This window comes from Lissotriton vulgaris, chromosome 7, assembly GCF_964263255.1.
Source record: "Lissotriton vulgaris chromosome 7, aLisVul1.2, whole genome shotgun sequence".
NCBI classification, from domain to species: domain Eukaryota; kingdom Metazoa; phylum Chordata; class Amphibia; order Caudata; family Salamandridae; genus Lissotriton; species Lissotriton vulgaris.
The window spans coordinates 1,223,411,998-1,223,428,964 of record NC_141695.1 but is presented as its reverse complement, the minus strand read 5'-3'; positions in this window follow the sequence as shown (position 1 = coordinate 1,223,428,964).

Genomic DNA, 16,967 nt, shown 5'->3' with positions numbered 1-16,967 from the left:
ATGCCTTCCTGACGGAGCTCCCGCTTGAGGGACAGGAAGTTTGCCCGGAGTCGCTGAGTCTCAAACGTGTAGTCCGGGAACATGGTGACTCTGTTGTTTTCCACTTGAAAGGGCCCTGCCTCTCTCGCCCTCTGCAAAAGCCAGTCTCTGTCCCGGTAATGGAGCAACTTGAATACCACCGGGCGAGGAGGAAGGCCCAAGGCTGGCGGACGCGCCGGAACTCTATGTGCCCGCTCCAGGGAGAAGAAGGGGGACAGACCTTCTGGTGCCACCTCCGTCCGCAGCCAGTTATCCAAGTAGCCCACCATGTCGTCGCCTTCAATTTTCTCCGGCAGGCCCACTAGGCGTACGTTGTTGCGCCTGCTCCTGTTTTCTGCGTCCTCGGCCCTCCTTTCCAGCACCTTCAGACGGTCCATCACGTCGGCCATCTGGGCCTTCACCGTTGCCTGGGCCGGGGCTAAGTCCTTAACTGTGGCCTCCACGGATTTCACCCTGTCCTTAAGTTTGTCGTGGTCGGCCTTCAGGAGGCCCAAGCCCGTCGCCACCTGAGCTATATCTTGCTGCAGGGCATCCTTTGTGGTGGCGATGGCTTCCAGGATACGATCCTGCATCCGCTGTAACGCCGCTTGGTCTCTCTCCGCTCCTTCCGCCGCCTCAGTGTCGGTCGCGCCATCTCCCTTCCCCTTCGGCTTCCCCATCTGGGCCGGGGTGGGCGGCGGTCCTCAAGTATGTTCTTGGTCGCCCTCCGAGCGCCGCCGGGTACCGTCTTCCGGCCGGGTTCTCAGGCCCAGAAATGTCACCAAGAAGCAAGAAGCACCGAGCGGTCGCGGCCCGGCCAGCACCAGTTGCGCCGGAGGTCCGGGGTTCTCGTCTCCGGGTCACTGTCGCACCGTTGTCGCCTCAATCAGGAGACGGCCCTCAACCGCCGCCCAAGTGCGCGCCCAAAGTTCATCCAGCACCTGGGGAGAGGCGCGACTCGGCCGCCAACACCTCTAGTGTGTCCGGGAGCGGTCTTCAGTGGGTCTCCGGGCAGATGTCTCAGTCACAAGCGATCTCATGCCCTCGCCGCCATTTTGGGGTCCGCGACTTCTCGGCTGAGTTCAGCTTTCAAAGTTGAGATACTGCTGTGGGAAGGCTCGGTGTCGTCCTCCGTGGGTCCCGGACCCTCCGCAGTACCGTCCAGTACCGGATAGTGTCCTTTATTCCGGGGTTCGAATGAATTTTCAGGATATTTTCCGGGATCGGGCACGGAGCTCCGAGCTCACGCTGCCTACCTCCTCGGCATCCAAGCCACGCCCCTCCAGATGAACCACATGATAGAGGCTTGACAGGGAAGGCATTATGCCAGTGGAAGACTATGTGACACCATGCGGTAGTGCATTCACATCTGAACATGACAATGGATGTGAAGATTATAGAAAGTATGTCAGTTGCACTGCACATAATATGATATATGGAGTGTATAATGAGCTGTGGCTTGGTCCACCATGGACATACAACAGTTCAGATAGAAGAGGTTTCATATGTCTCTGTTTGAAGTGAGGTACTTATCCAGCATCCATTGTTGCACACAATACCTGCCAAGTGTTTAGTATAGTTAACGTTGTGTCCTGATATGGGCCATTTCCATTTCAGTTACACTACATTGTGAGACAATACATGTACATTTCAGACATTGCACATGTCCCTGTGGCAAATGCCAATGGCATAAAGGCCATTGCAGGATGCAGAAGGCACACTCATTTTCAGTAAAGATGACATGTGCACCATACTATGGGTCAAGTGTGGCCTGTGCAGGTAACTATATTTTTAATAATTTGTATTTAAGTTTCCTTCATTGTCGTATGTCAACTCCCCCCAACCCACCACTCTTAGCTGCACGGGCCGCACCTGCCATGGGTACAAAACAGCACTGTCCTATGCATACCATGTACTGACATGGTCATACCTAGATGTGCCAAGGTGATGCAATTGAACAGTGCTACAATTGCCATTCCTTTGTAATTTGGCCTTAGTAAAGCTCAGATGATAGGTATTAGGCATGTGTATGCTAACTCTTTGCTGCATTATGAATTTAGGCTATAGGGGCTACTACTGTTGATGTTGTGAAAACAGTATTGTTTCATGATGTTTATACCTGTTCCTAGTCACCCTTTCACTAACAGTTTTCCTTTAAGATTAAACAGACAACATGAACTCAGAGCAGTTGTGCAAGCACAACCTCAGGAAGGAGCGCTACTTCCATCTACAATATGTTGCTAAGGCTCACAGGATGATGAGGAAGCAATAAGAGGAGGAGAAGGCTCTGGGCAAGTGAAAAGTATTCTCTCAGCATCCAATGGCATTGGACAGGGAAAGCAAAGGAATAGATTGATGGGAATCCCAAAGTACTTCAAAGGCAAGGGTACCCAGCACCTCCACCTGCATACCCTCACAACACCCTGTCTCCTACACCTCAGGCCACAGTTGGGGCCAGCTCGTTCGAGCAAGACAAAAAAAGGAACTGTCAGACGTAAAGTTGTGGGTGGCGGTGCTTAAGCATAAGATGGACTGGGCTATCACACTGCTCCAGGAAGTGAAGCAGGCACTGGCCAGACCTTAGCCAAATTACAGCCACAGGGAGCCTATCTGCCTGTCCCCCTGTATATAGTTGTAATTTTGTTCATAATTGTTTTATAGCTTAGGTTAGGTTAGTTAATGGTGTTATAGTGTAGGGGTAGTTTTGTTTTTGTGGTGGGAACAATTTTAGTGGGTTTCAGTACTTTGTGTTTTTGGGGCTTCAGCTGATGTATATGTACGTATTATGAAAAGAAATACTATCTGAAAAAATAAAAAACAAAAAATATGATTGTTGAGGATTCAATGTGTAGTTAGTTGATGTTTAGATGTAGTTTCTGTTGTCCTCAGGTGAAGACGTGTCTTAAGGGTGGTGGGGGGGGGGGGGGGGGGTGTATAACATGTTGTGCTAAATGTCTAGATTAACCTAGGTTAAGGTAGCTTTAGATAGTATGTACGATAAGGTAGTGTAGGCTAGGTTATATTAGTGTTTTAGTAATTTAAAATTTTCATTGATAATAAATGTCATTGTTTGCTACATACAGGGTACATCATGATGTTACTGTGTGGGATTTAGCATGTTTCCTCAGGTAATGTTATGTACATGCATTTGTCTTTGCTAACAGTGATTGGCAACATGCGTGAGTCGGTGTTTTACCTATGGACAGGAATCGGTCAGGTTGGCTTTACATTATCTATCTACAAAATTGTTGAGCAGTACATGTAGCAATCATGTTGGACATGGTACATACGTCTAGAATTCTATCTAGATTTTATACAAAAGCCATATGATAGAGCTCTTTATTTTCAGTTCAGGGTAGGTTCACTGTCTACACGAGAACACACCGCGAAATAGAGGCCTCCTCATCAGACACCTGCTTCTTGCCCAAGCTGAGACAGTTCCACATATCATGTTCATGTTCGGGAGGGAAGTTGTGGTCCAAACATTTGCCCAAATTGAAGGTTTTTTGACTCACACACATATAGCTGCCCCGCACACACTCACACTTGCAGTTTACTTGTCAGCCCAAAGTAGTTTGCTTGCTAGTATCCATAGGTAGAACCGCCACTTGTGGTGTGAATTTATTCACCATGAACATTGACTGCATGACACCTGTTGTACTTCATGCTTGCAGCCTTCAGTAACCACTTGCTAATCAATGCTCGCACAGGGTTAAGCAACTATGTTTCACTTCTGTCTAGCATTGTCCCTGATGTCAAACAACACATGTCCCTTTGGCAAGTAGTTGGTGTATTTGCCTAACAGAATGCACAATGATCAACTTGGTCCAGACTCCAACAGACAGACAACACACAGATAGTACTAAGTGCATTTATTTACAAGTGCAAATCATTATGCGGATCACAGGTACAGTTAATAGGACAACAACTCCAAAATATGTTTTGAGCCAGTAGATGTCCAGACAGAGTCCAAAGGGGTAACAGGTTATGGGACATGTGGAGGAGAGAAGTGCTTCATTCAGTAATGAGGATGACCAAAATGTCATAAGGGAAGATAGGCCACATTGACAGTCCACAAATGGATAAGGTGAACTGGGCCAAAGCAAAATGAAGACAGTGCAGCTGATCTTCCCTGGCATGTTCATAAGCGAAGGGTAAAGTACAAACTGGTTATAGGGCATCGATCAATGCAAACAGACACTTTTTAGTTGGAAAAAGGTGTAGTCCCCATCTTCTTCCCTTGATATATGCTGTGTCTCCAGTGAGGGTGGTGTTTTGAGTGCAGCAGCTGAGGGAGGCAAAGACACATCAGGGGTGCAAGATGTGAATCCTGTGCCTGCATTAGCATTCATCTGTGAAAAAACACGAGAGGCAGAACAGTAGTGAAGAGATTCTGCTGGTTTTGCAACATGCCAGCAACGTCGCAGTGGAAGGCAGCCATGGCAGCAAAGTGGGAGTTCTGCGTCAGCTACATGGACTCCAAGATGGTTCTTTTTGCCCCCAGTTGGTTAGCTACCTCGCTGGTGCCACTTTGACAGGTAATTTATTCATGCCTCTGCCTCCAGACACAAGTTATGCCAGTCAGGGACTTCTTGAGTCCACAAAGCTCAGAGTAGAGGCCTCCGAGTGCAGTGTAGTCCCTACTGGGACCGGGACACCCAATGACTCCCACTAGGTTGGACGCCATGGTCTCCATCTCCACCTGCACCTGCTCTACCATCTCCCACTGGACTCCTACCCAAGTACGTTGGAAAGTAATCTGTGAGCCCTCAGAGTCCAGGGCTCTTGAGGGGTGGCAGGAGGTACCTGTTGGTTGGTAGGCAGGGGATGTGGAGGCCCAATGAAGCTGTTGTCTTTCCACATGTCCAGAGATGGTGTCCTATTGGAGTCCAGAAGTACTTGGAGGGTTGGTGGGTGTCCTGGCTGATGGTTTGCAGGTTGTCATCCCCATCATCGCTGAAGTCTGGCACAGCATGCTGCCCAGGAGGTGAGGGTTCATCCTCTGCAATGAGATGCTGAAATGCTATTGCTGATCTCTCGTAGATGTTGACATGAGTATTCTAGTTGACAATCAAGGTTATGTACATTTAACTTTCAGTTCCTCATTGAGGCATATGACATCTGTTATGCAAGGGTATATATTGCAAATTGCTCTCTATTTCCCTTTCAGATTACTTCTCACAACCACTGTGTGCCTGCTCTTAGTGGATAGGCCCTATCATACTAGTGAGATTATGATCACTGCAATGCATTATACCTTAATATCAGCACAGGTTCATTGAATAAGCTTCAGGTGGTGCAAAACACAGTGGCTAGGCTTATACTTAACATCCCTAAACACCAGTCTGTTAGGGAAGGAATTTGTGCCTTGCACTAGTTTCCGATTAGGAAGCGTATCACCTTCAAGGCTTTGAATTTGGTATACAAAGCTATGCATGGTACAGGTGCATCTCATCTCAAATCCTTGCTCCATTGGTACACTCTAGGCAGAACCCTGAGATCTACTACCCAGAATATACTTGTCACTCCTAGATTTCGCAGGTCCAAATGGGGTGGCCACTCATTTTCTGTTGCGGCCGCTAAGCTCTGGAACTCTTTGCCCCCCTTTATTTCCACGGCGAATTCACTCGAGTAGTTTAGGAAGATGTTAAAGACCTGACTCTTTGCCTCTTAGCTGGTTGGTGCCAGTCTCCTTTTCATCTCGCCCAGCGTCTTGTTACCGTCTGGTTTTAGTGTTCCATGTTAATATTTATCCTATCCTATCCTACTGATGTTCAACCATTACATCCTGATCACAGTTGGTTATCTGCAGAGTGTCACATAGTTTTAATCACACCCTAGCACTTGTATGTGGACATGCGTCTGCTGGCTGTTACCAATTAGGTCCTATAGCCGACTTACTTGCACACAGTGAAAGGACCCAGACCATACATTGCCTCTCATGTGCCTATCACACCTACATTATGCGTGACCATATCCAAAGGACTGACATGGCAAGATGTGATAAAATGATATGGATCAGGCAGCTCCCTACATGGCAGTAGTGCTGGGAGTGGTGACATGTACCCACCCAGTTTTCCAAGACAACTGACCCGTCCACCTCAGCCTCTGACCTTTCCGGACTTGAATCCTTTGTGGTGACCAAGTAGTTCTCCATATCCCTTGACAGTCACCTGTATGACATCCCCTGACTTGTACATGTGGCATAGGGAGCTAATTTCGGAACAGATTCCCTCCTGGCACATACCATATCTTCACCCAGATCCACATAACATGTAGAATGTAGTACCACAATGGGCTGTTGTCTATCATCCCTAACCAGCTGCTACACAAGCGTGACCCAGTCAGACACAGCAGTGCATGTCTGTTTGTGAGGGTACCTTGCAGTCCACATGTCCCTTCCACCTCCTTGTAATGCAAAGTCTCCCCAGTCAGACAGAGTGTCAGTTTGATGTGCACAGCCTGCACCTACTATGCACTGCACTATCGGGACTCCTCTAGGGCCACACATCATCTTTTGATTTGACATACACAGGAGCATATTTACAAGGGCATTGTACCACCAGCCCATCCTCTTACAATGCTCTATTCGTGCAATGTCTTGCTCCATGTGTACAAGACAGTGGTAAGCCACTTTGCATGTCTTAACGCCACCTTGTAAATATCATCCCCTTTGACAGATTTTTCTGTGCCCCAGGGGCATGCAATGTGTGTTACTGTAGACATTAAACATCATATCAGAACGGGTTGCACACCTCTTTTTGTTCTGTTTATTACGCAAGTTAAGCTCATTTTAAACCATTGTCTTTGATGTGTAGCGTGCTCACTGGCAACGTGCCAAGCCCAAACAGCACGTAAAAACTAAACACAATCATATTGGAGCACCATCTGCCCCAAAACCAGTGGCGACAGCTTCTCTGCGAGTTGCATCACTTGTTACAAACTAGAGTTTCATTTATTCTTAATTCTAATCTATTTTTCGCTGTTTAATCCTCTTATTGTTCTCTTTTTAACCGCCTGCATCCCCTTTGCAAGGAGCTGCAATTTCCCAAATTTCTCATGTTCAAGTCGGCCAGCTGAACCTTTCTCCCAAGAACATATACAAAGGCAGGGTTCATCCAAAACAGTTTATTGTACCCAATGCATTTCAGACCCCATGGGTCCTTCGTCAGGGGAAAACTGTAAATAACAATGAAACATACTTTAAAAACTACAGCTTCAACAATGTAAACATCAAATTCATTTTGCAACGCGTAACCTCTTTATTGCACCCCTGCTGACGCCTACATGTTATCAAAGTCTCCTTCTTAAAAATGGGTACACTTCCAACAAACAATGTGCTCGCTCTTTGATAATGTCCCAAAAATCTCATCTTCAAATTTCTCATTACCCTCCTAACCTCTCATGCTTCTCCTCCCTTCGTTCTATGGGTGCATTGGTAGAACCTGTACATCACGGTAGAATACATTCACTCCCTTCTTACATATCTATTCTTTTCCTGTCCTTCAAAAAACTGTCTTACTACCCTGCCTCTTCCCAAAAGACCACATTCAAACTACCCACAGTCTCCTAGTAACATCAGGGCCACCAGAAACCCCCGCCCCACAATGCCCAAACCCGCAAATAACACACAAACACAAGTGTTAGGTTTGGGAAAAATTGCTGCAGGTTTATTACATACAACATATGTAATGATGGTGGGTTAACTTACGGGCGATCTAAGGGCAGGCCGCATTCTCGCCACCTGCCCGCCTGTTGAGCCAAACAGCACAGTTGCGAACCACCCAACTGCTGCACAATTACCATATTATATACTGACACGCCCATTGCGGGGCGTGACTTGGCAAACCCCCGGTTGCACAGGCCCACAACCGCCCGAAGGACTACTGGGGCGCCAACACGAATTCCTGCACCTCCCATGAGGTTACAGGTTAGGCTCTGGCACCTCTACTTGCCCGCTGAAGTACATCGTTTGCACCTCTCTTCTTCCGGATCGCCCAGTAACTCCGCCTGCAACGATAAAGGAACACATTAAAGCTCCCCAACATCCCCCCTCAATCTGACACTCTGGGTTCGAGGAAGGGTGGGAAAAGAGTGTCCAGATGGGCCCGCGCGACGGCGTCCGGAGCGGCAAAGAGGCCCTCCAACAGGGACAGGGAACTAAAGTACCCCTGGAGGCCCCTCCCAGCCGCCCCGGACGTGCGTCACAGCCTGCCTCCTCCACTACAACCATAGTGTAGTCTATCTCAGGATCGTGAGGTCATACCCCTGGCAAAGACCAGGTGACGAGAGTGCCACCCCTGCTAGCATCTCTCCCTAAACATTCAATAGGAGAACCGGCACTTGTCACTGAGATCCACTACACACCTTCGCACAAAGCATCAGCAGACCACACCCAGTGATGTACGGCTACTGTTGAAGCGCCGTTCTCCAAATTCTATTGTAAAGTTGTGCTTTGTTTACTCTTGTGCAACTAAATTCACGAGGAGCACAGAGGGATATTTCAGTGCGCCATGCATCAATTGGTATAAAACTTGCGTGGTGGACTAAAATAGTTATACTGGATTGCCAAAGAAAACATCTGGTATCACATGCACACCAGTACAGTCTGGAGGCTTCTTAGTCCATGCTACCTCCAGGATAGCTTGTCTTAAGGTGGACTTCCGACCCCCAAAAGTGAGAATTCCACTGAACCAAAGGGGGGGGGAAATAGAAGACCAGAAATGTCAGGCCAGCTTTTCACTTCGGGAGGGGCAAAAGGGGGGAACAAAGGTTACTCGGGTTCATTCATGCGGCTGTTCCACGCAAGTCAAGGGAGCCCCACCCTACTAACCGTGATAGAAAGGCCGTGTGACCACCCTGATAGGAGCCCCTCGAGCAAAGCCACCACCCATAATAGAAAAAGAGCAAAGGGGTGAAGAGATACCAGGTGGAACATTCTATATAGAGTCTACTAGGGGCCCACTTCCTAGGTATACTTGACAGTGCATGCGCAGGCTGGGCTGAGGCTGTAACAGATGTTACACTTGCACGTGAAATGGGTGTGACACTGCAATCTGTAGACTCTACATTCTACAGGGAGGCAGCAAGAGCTCCCGAACTGATGGCGCCGCGGGTGGGCTGCCTGCAGATTCTCTAGCCTTGGATGAACAGACAGACAACAGCAGTAATATGGAAGGGCAAAATGACTGTTGTCATGTGACCTTACCTTCTCGTAGGTCGGGTTAACACAGCGCAGGTCCCGGGATAGTACATATAACATGTTTAACTACGCCTTTAAGTAAAGGCCCCCAGGGGATGATATGGGCAAAGGTTATTATGATCCTATTAGCTTAGGGCTAGGCCTAGCACTTGTTAATTATTCTACTCTAGGCACATCCTAGACGGTCTTCAATACAGACAAACCTTGCCAGGACCGACAGTCAGATACCCCGAAGAGAGGGCCCCGCCCAATAGTGCACCACAGGAGTAAGCACAGCAGCAAACTGTAACATGTATGATATTAAGGTGCCAAATACAATTAACCACACCGCCATATATGAGCCACATGACGCGGCCCGGGGATCCCTCTAGCGCACTGGACGTGATAACCTATGGAGTGCCCGTTCGACTGTATTAGAACAGACCCAAAAGATTTCAAATGCATAACATTGACTGAAAATAAACACCTTTGGCACACTGATTCCACACTGTCATGGACTCCGTACATACTGTTCTGACAGTCGCAGCATTATCTAGTTCTGAGATAATGTCAGATGGAGTCCCGATATCGCTACCAATGGCCTTACGGGTGTATGCGGGCAGGAGTCCATTCACATACGTGTACACTGAGCGCACCACGACGCGCCTCTCCTGGACCTTGCAATCATACATAAGTCTGCTGTGCACCCATGACCCAATACTCGGCCCCTCACAATGCGGGTGACAGGCGCTCATTCACATGCGTGCTGCGCACCACATCTCCTATACACCAGCAATCGTGTGCATATTGTCCACACTATGCAGTAGCATTTGCTTGGCTGGTGTGTCGCATATATCCTAGAACTGGATACTCAGTCGCCTATACATACTGGTCCCTCTTGCACAGCTGGCTTCCCGATTGTCTAAGAAACACAAATCTCTACCATGGGCACACAGTTGCACGTACACATAAGTCACCTCATACCGTCCGAGCTAGCTGCATGCCTAATGTAACACACCTCTAGCTTGCTGCATGCCTAATGTATCACACCTTTTTGCACAGGGGCAGCCATTCACACGTCCACATCGGCGGCCTAATGCAGTGCACACTAGCTGAAGGCCTGGTATGCCGCACCACAAAATGCAGGTACTCGAACCCGTAAATATACTGCGTATATCATCTCAACACATATGCAGGCACCCAGGATAAACTTGCTGCGCAATGCACCACTTCTCTAGTGGGAAACATAGGCCGCGTCCCAAAACGCGTTGACATACCCCTTATGCGGGACCGTACAACATAAATTCAGGAGCCTTCTAGCTTGTCCCTAGCTCAATGCCCTATGGGGGACCGGTCTGATCTAATGAATTGGCTGTGAGGCCACAAGGCCACCGACTAATATACCCCAATTATGCCCCAGGGAATTCTATGTCATAGGTGCTAAGCCTACAGGTCAGGAGCCCCATTGATGTGTGGTCCTTTAACCCCTGCTGCCCTGCAAAATCTGAACTGGCACTAGGAATGCCGAAAAGCACCGGGGAACCGAGCGCTCACCTCGCAACAGGTCCGATACCTCAGAACACACATACGTGCTGCGAGGCACCGGGATGACGAGTCAATTGCCCTGAATTTTATAAATTACAATTATGTATGGCGCGAACCTACCCGAAGGGGTCGCGTGAGACGGCCCTGGGGCGCGACCCCATGACCCCCGCGCCGAATCGGCGGACCTCCCGTAGCCCAATGCTAACGCGAGGTACCTATTCAAATCGTGTGCCAAGAATGCAGGGAATATCAGGGTGCAGGCCGGCAGGGTGTAGGCCGTCCCCATGCCTTTACGTATGGGCGCTACCCCCGGGATTGCTACCACTCGTGAACAGTGAGAAGTGCAGACGCTCGTGTTCCCCGGAAGGGGAAGCACTCGCTACCAATTGCCAACGCGTTGACACTCCTCCCACCGCTGCGCTGCGTGGGGGAGAGACCCTGCCCACCGGCTGGTGGTGAGCATCTGGCTCAGAGAGGCCCGAGACCCCAGAGGCATAAGCCCTAACCTCTGTACTACCGCTCCAATATGCAGGGATGGTGGGCGTCTGGCACTGCAGGGAGGAGGCTGAGCTCCTACGTGTAAAGCGCGATGCACTACCGAGCCGCACGGCGCTACCCGGGAGGCCTGACCCACCGGAGGAGGCCACCAACTGGAGCATGAAGTGCATAACCTGTGCCAGGTCCCACAGAACCGCTAAGGCGGAGAACCAAAGCACGCTCCCTCGTGAGGATCTTGGCGCTTAAACATGTTTATGCTGTTACCCGACCCGATGGGACTCATTTTATCAACCTCAGAAGGATGGAGGACTGAATAACCCGCCGCGATATGCCTGTGTCACGCGGTTGAACACCGGCACCTACAGTAGACGCATAAGTCCACTGAGCCACCAGGGCCAGCACGAAATCATGCTCTAGGTGTGTAGACACAGGATGGGGGGGGGGAGGACCAGGACAACATATGTAACGCCGGGGCCGACCCGGTTCCCCAATGAACAGTGCTGGTCGGTACTCAAAGTCCTATCTCCGGGATACTAACCCTAGTCAATCGCAGATCCACAGGGACCCCCCACACCGTGTAACAAACTCGTTGCCCACCTATAGAATACCATGATCACCGCCTACACGGGACCTTAGGAGGCTGGCAGCGGCAGGAAAGGGGGGGGGGACTCATCTCCATCTCGGCATGCCCCCTCGCAAACTACCCCCTAACACAGGCTGAGGAGAGCAGACACCAAAGCCAGGCTACTCCACCCTGCCATTCCCGCAACTATCTACCGGGGAAACCACTCTAATAGCATACTGCAGACGTGCCTACGATCAAATGGGGGCAGGGCTAGCCCGTATCCTTCCGAGCATAAGGCGCTGTGCTGACATACTGCGCTGTTAGTATTCTCGTGTTGCCTTCGTGCTGGGAGTCCACGTTATATATTCATAGCAAAATAATTTTGCATGAGGATGGAAAGACGCATAGGGCGCGCATCGACCACAAAGTGCCGGGGGGAACTGGTAGGTGAAACAAAACGAATGGCCGCAACTGGCGCGTGCTCCTGACCGAGGAACATGAAAAAGCGCTTTAGAACCTCGCAATCGGACTCCTGGCCCTGCAGCACATAACTGCGCAGAGGAACCCTGCATTACGGCTGCATTACAGTAGCAGAAGCAACCTATGATTTATAGGCACGATAGACCTATTACGCCTAAATTCGCCTCCATAACCGCAAAAGTGATGCACTTTACTCATGCACATCTGTTCATCCTTTCATACCTGAACTGACAGCACTCATCACTTATCCATACACCCTTCCCTGTACCGAAACGCATGTCACAGCACTCATCACTTATCAAAACACCCTTCCCTGTACCTAAACGCATATCATTCTAAAATTGTAGCTACAAGGATAGCTCCGGTCTCGATACCTCGCGCATCGTCTACAGCAAACCTGTGGAAATAATAAAGGAACAATCTTCGACGCAGATCGAGCCGCAACACCGGTATGCCCGAATACCCGAACGTGATTGTGTTGTTGCTAAACCCACACTGCGACCCGGGCCTCGTAATACTAATGCCTTACGATACTATACACCGTATTTACATAAGGACAGTAGGGACAACTTAGCGCACGTAATCGGCGTACCCCTCATACAGAAAATATGCAATGCCACGTGTTATAGTAAACAAGTCACTCGATTGGGCCTCGTGATGCTATGGCCCACTGATACTATACACCATTTATAAAACGTATTAAATTAATGCACGAGAAACAATCTCTTTATAGAACATGAGAGACCACTGTGCACGAGCATACATCACCGGGAAAAGTCCACTCCAAAGGAATCCCCCGCGTAAAATTAAATAAAGGTCCCCGTCCGGCAAAGTCGAATCCACAATCCCGTGAGACAAGATGGCCGCCGAGAGGGGGGGGGTGGGATTGCTACAGAGCATGGCTGCCGCACAAAGTGCCATTACGACCCCGCCGAACACTGGGAAAATGGCCGCTCAGCAGGGGGGGGGCAATATCCTACAAACCAGGTCCAACGCAGCCAAATAGCCATGAACACGGTCAAATAAGCCAAGATGGCCCTAAGCATGGTTGCCGCGGTAAGAGCCAATACAACCCCGCCAAAGATTGGAAATTAGCCACTTCGCAGGGGGGGGGACCAATACCTAACATACCAGGCCCAACCGCATGTGACCATCCAGACACGGAATAGCCGAGACCCCCGATGTCAAGCGCTTATGACAGAGTATCAAACCACCCTGTACAATTCCTTCCAAAAGTACCCGCCTAAAACGTAAATGCGTGGAAATCAGCCTGGCTATAGAGTAGCTGCTTGCCCCGGCGCGAAACACAGGAACAACCCACCACATGCGGGAATACCAGGTAAGCATGAGCGGATTTTGCGGATTGGCAATCCGCGAATTTTGCGGATTTGCGGATTCGCAATCCGCAAAATCCGCGAATTCCCGCGAATTTGCGGATTTTTTTTTTTTTGTGTTCGCCCGTGTTTCTGCCAGTTCGCGAGGGTTTTTACAATTTCGCAATTTGCGAACTTACCTGTCGGGTCGCAAGTTTTGCGAACTTGTTGTTTCTACGTGTCCAGCCTGTTTGGGACACTCTTCTTCATCACTGCCACTCTCTGTCACCACTGCCACTCTCTGACTACTCATGCCACCCTCTGGCCCACCCATGCCACCCTCTGTTTCATCACTACACCCTCTGGTTGTCCAGTGTACATTATTTTCGGCAAAGCAAGCACACCTACCCTGCCTCAAGTGACCTGAATTAATTTGGGGCTGATTAATGTGTCACAGAATATTTTTTTAGCTGGCACCTGCTTCCTTAGTGCGCCCTGATTAGTGATCTTTTGCACTTGCTAAGTGCTTTCATTGTTGCAAAATTAGTTACAACACCTGCCCTGCCCCAACTGACAATAATGAATTAGGGGCTGATTAATGGATTTTAACTTCCAGCCTGGCTCCTGCTTGTCTCCCTTAGCTGTAATTCAGGACCTTTGTGGCATATGTGTAACTATTCTGAGGTTCAGAGCAGGGTCACATAATAGTTTCAACTGGCAACTGAACTCTGGAGGGGCCCCTCAGGAAGCCCTACAGGAAATGGCTACTAATGATGTGCCTGAACTTTTGAACCTGGTAAGTAGTTACTTTCAGTTTTGCCAAGATCGTATTTCTGCAATTTCGCACTTATTCGCGGGGCGCGAACTCACGCTAACAGTGCGAGCAGTGCGAGCAAAATCCGCTGCTCGCGGATTTGCGGATTTTGCGGGAAATTCGCAAATCTCGCGGATTGCGGATTTCCCGAAAATCCGCAAAATCCGCGAGCGGAACGGATTTTCCGCCCACACCTAATACCAGGGAGACACAGACACATGATCGTCATGAGTGTAACCGGGCACCCTGAAAACCCCATGGAACTTCCCCTGACAACCGGCTGCCACCTTCTCTAAACATAGTAGGAACGAAAATTATATAGAGAACAAATTCGACATTTAGAATATTTGTCATTTCTCAATGGCTGCAGGCAGTCTCTAAAATTCATGGCTGTACGTGACACGACTGAATAAGCCCATCCTACCCATGCAGGACGCGGACTTAGTCGGGCCTATGCACCCGACAAAATGTAATTTACTGACTGAAGTTGAAATGCTCGGGGGGAGGAACTTCCAAACCGCCCCGGAGGACACGAGGGGCCCTAGCGATACACGCATCCCCTAAGAATACAGCACGAACGCTAGCAGGCCGGACTGGCACACCACAGCCGTGAAACCATGCACAAGAAGCAATCGCAGAATTTGGCAGGGAAGATCGAGAACTCTAGGCAAACAATAAGAGTTAAAGTCAGCTAACGAACCCCACTGGCAAATCATAATTACAGAGTGCCCGCCCAGCCACGGGCAACTTGCACAAGATGGCCACATCCTCTCCTCCTGCCCTAGACCTCCGACTTGCGGACAAGTCACAATCCGTGTTACCTATAAAGGCACTTGTTCCTATCATAGTTAAACCTGATAAATCAATAGACTCCTCGAAAAGTTCATCAACATTAGCATAACGGAGGGGGCCGTCTACAAAAGGGGACTCGGCAGAATGCAGCCAGACCGATTAACAACCAAAAGTGCTACAACCAAGAACTCACCGTCAGGGCCCAGGGGAAGTGCAACACGGAGCAGGAATGGAAAACTACTGCAAAAAGCAGGACGGCAGGACTCCCCCAGCCACAACTGGCCACCGCGTAGTCAGGCTCCAACAAAACCCGAGCCTGCTCAACTGCCCCCCACTTCCACCGGACAATGAAAGCTGCCACCTACTTCCACCGGGCAATGAAAGCTGCCCACAAATGCTTCTCCGTGGGAACGCGATACCACAACAAATTCACCCAGACTCACCCCAGGAGAAGCAAACAATCGTACTTCCGAAAACCCATCACATCGACCACGGCCGGGCCTCTGGACGGCGACCAGAGGTGACAAAAAGAGTGTCCCGATGGGCCCGCCCGACGTCGTTCGGAGCGGCAAAGAGGCCATCCAACAGGGACAGGGAACTAAAGTACCCCTGGAGGCCCCTCCCAGCCGCCCCGGACGTGCGACACAGCCTGCCTCCTCCAACCGGGGAGGAGAAGAGAGCTGGTCATCATACAGGGGCGGGGCAGCCCTCTGAGACTAGGAGCCCGCCCTCTTTATGGCCACTGGGTTGCCTCGGGCAAGAGCATTCTCATAGAACTGACTGCCTCCGCGAAACCACTTACAGTCTCCGTCCATCCATCTCCCCATTCCCAAAAACCTCTCCTTCCCTGTGGCCCTTCAAACTTTCTCGCTCCCTACTCGTACCTGCGTAACCAAAATCCTTCTCCTCCCTCAGTAACCAAAAAATGTCTCCTCTTCCGGTGTACATTTATTTAAACCCAACCTTCCGCCTGCAAATCCTGACCCCTCCCCTTGCTCCCTCTTCACGAGTAACACCTGAACCACCCGAGTGTGGTAGAAGAACTGCGATACCCATAATGCACTTGATGGAATCCTGTGACATTATTAATTACTTCATTAAAACCAGTAACATGTTCTTTGTTAAAAAAGCGTGCAATCAAATTACAAAAGCTGATAGAATTTCCAATGTCTCGAATAGTTTTAACGTATCCTTCTGACAACCTTCAAAAATAAACATGCTGTGTGAACCGAGGTGTTCCGCCTCGCTTGGAGATGACGGTGGAATTCCACAAAGTTCTCTCATTGGTCTTGGTGGGTGCTTAATGAACAGCGGAATAAACGGAACAAACAGAGGTGTGCAACCCGTTCTGATATGTTGTTTATTGACTACTTTCCCTACTGGGTTAGCACCCACTCTACGCGCCAGCTTTACCATTACACCACCACCCCAGCTTATCGGTAACGAGCGAAGATGTAGGAATGGGACTCCTGAGACAAGTGGGACTAGTGACGATGGGAGGCTTGTATTGCGATGGTGTATTCCTAACAGAGCTTGACTTAGCATACATACAAAATCCATCTCTGTTATTCAAGTTTACTTTCCACAGGTTAGGGGAAGCGATCAAAAAACTTTACCCTGACTTCCCTAATGAACCGCCGTCACAAGACACACTACAACTCATCCTGACTTCGCACAACACCACACACTTGGTCTCACGTCTCTACACGATGTCACAACCTGAAATAGGCTGTAAGGCAACCAAAGCACAGGAAAGATGGA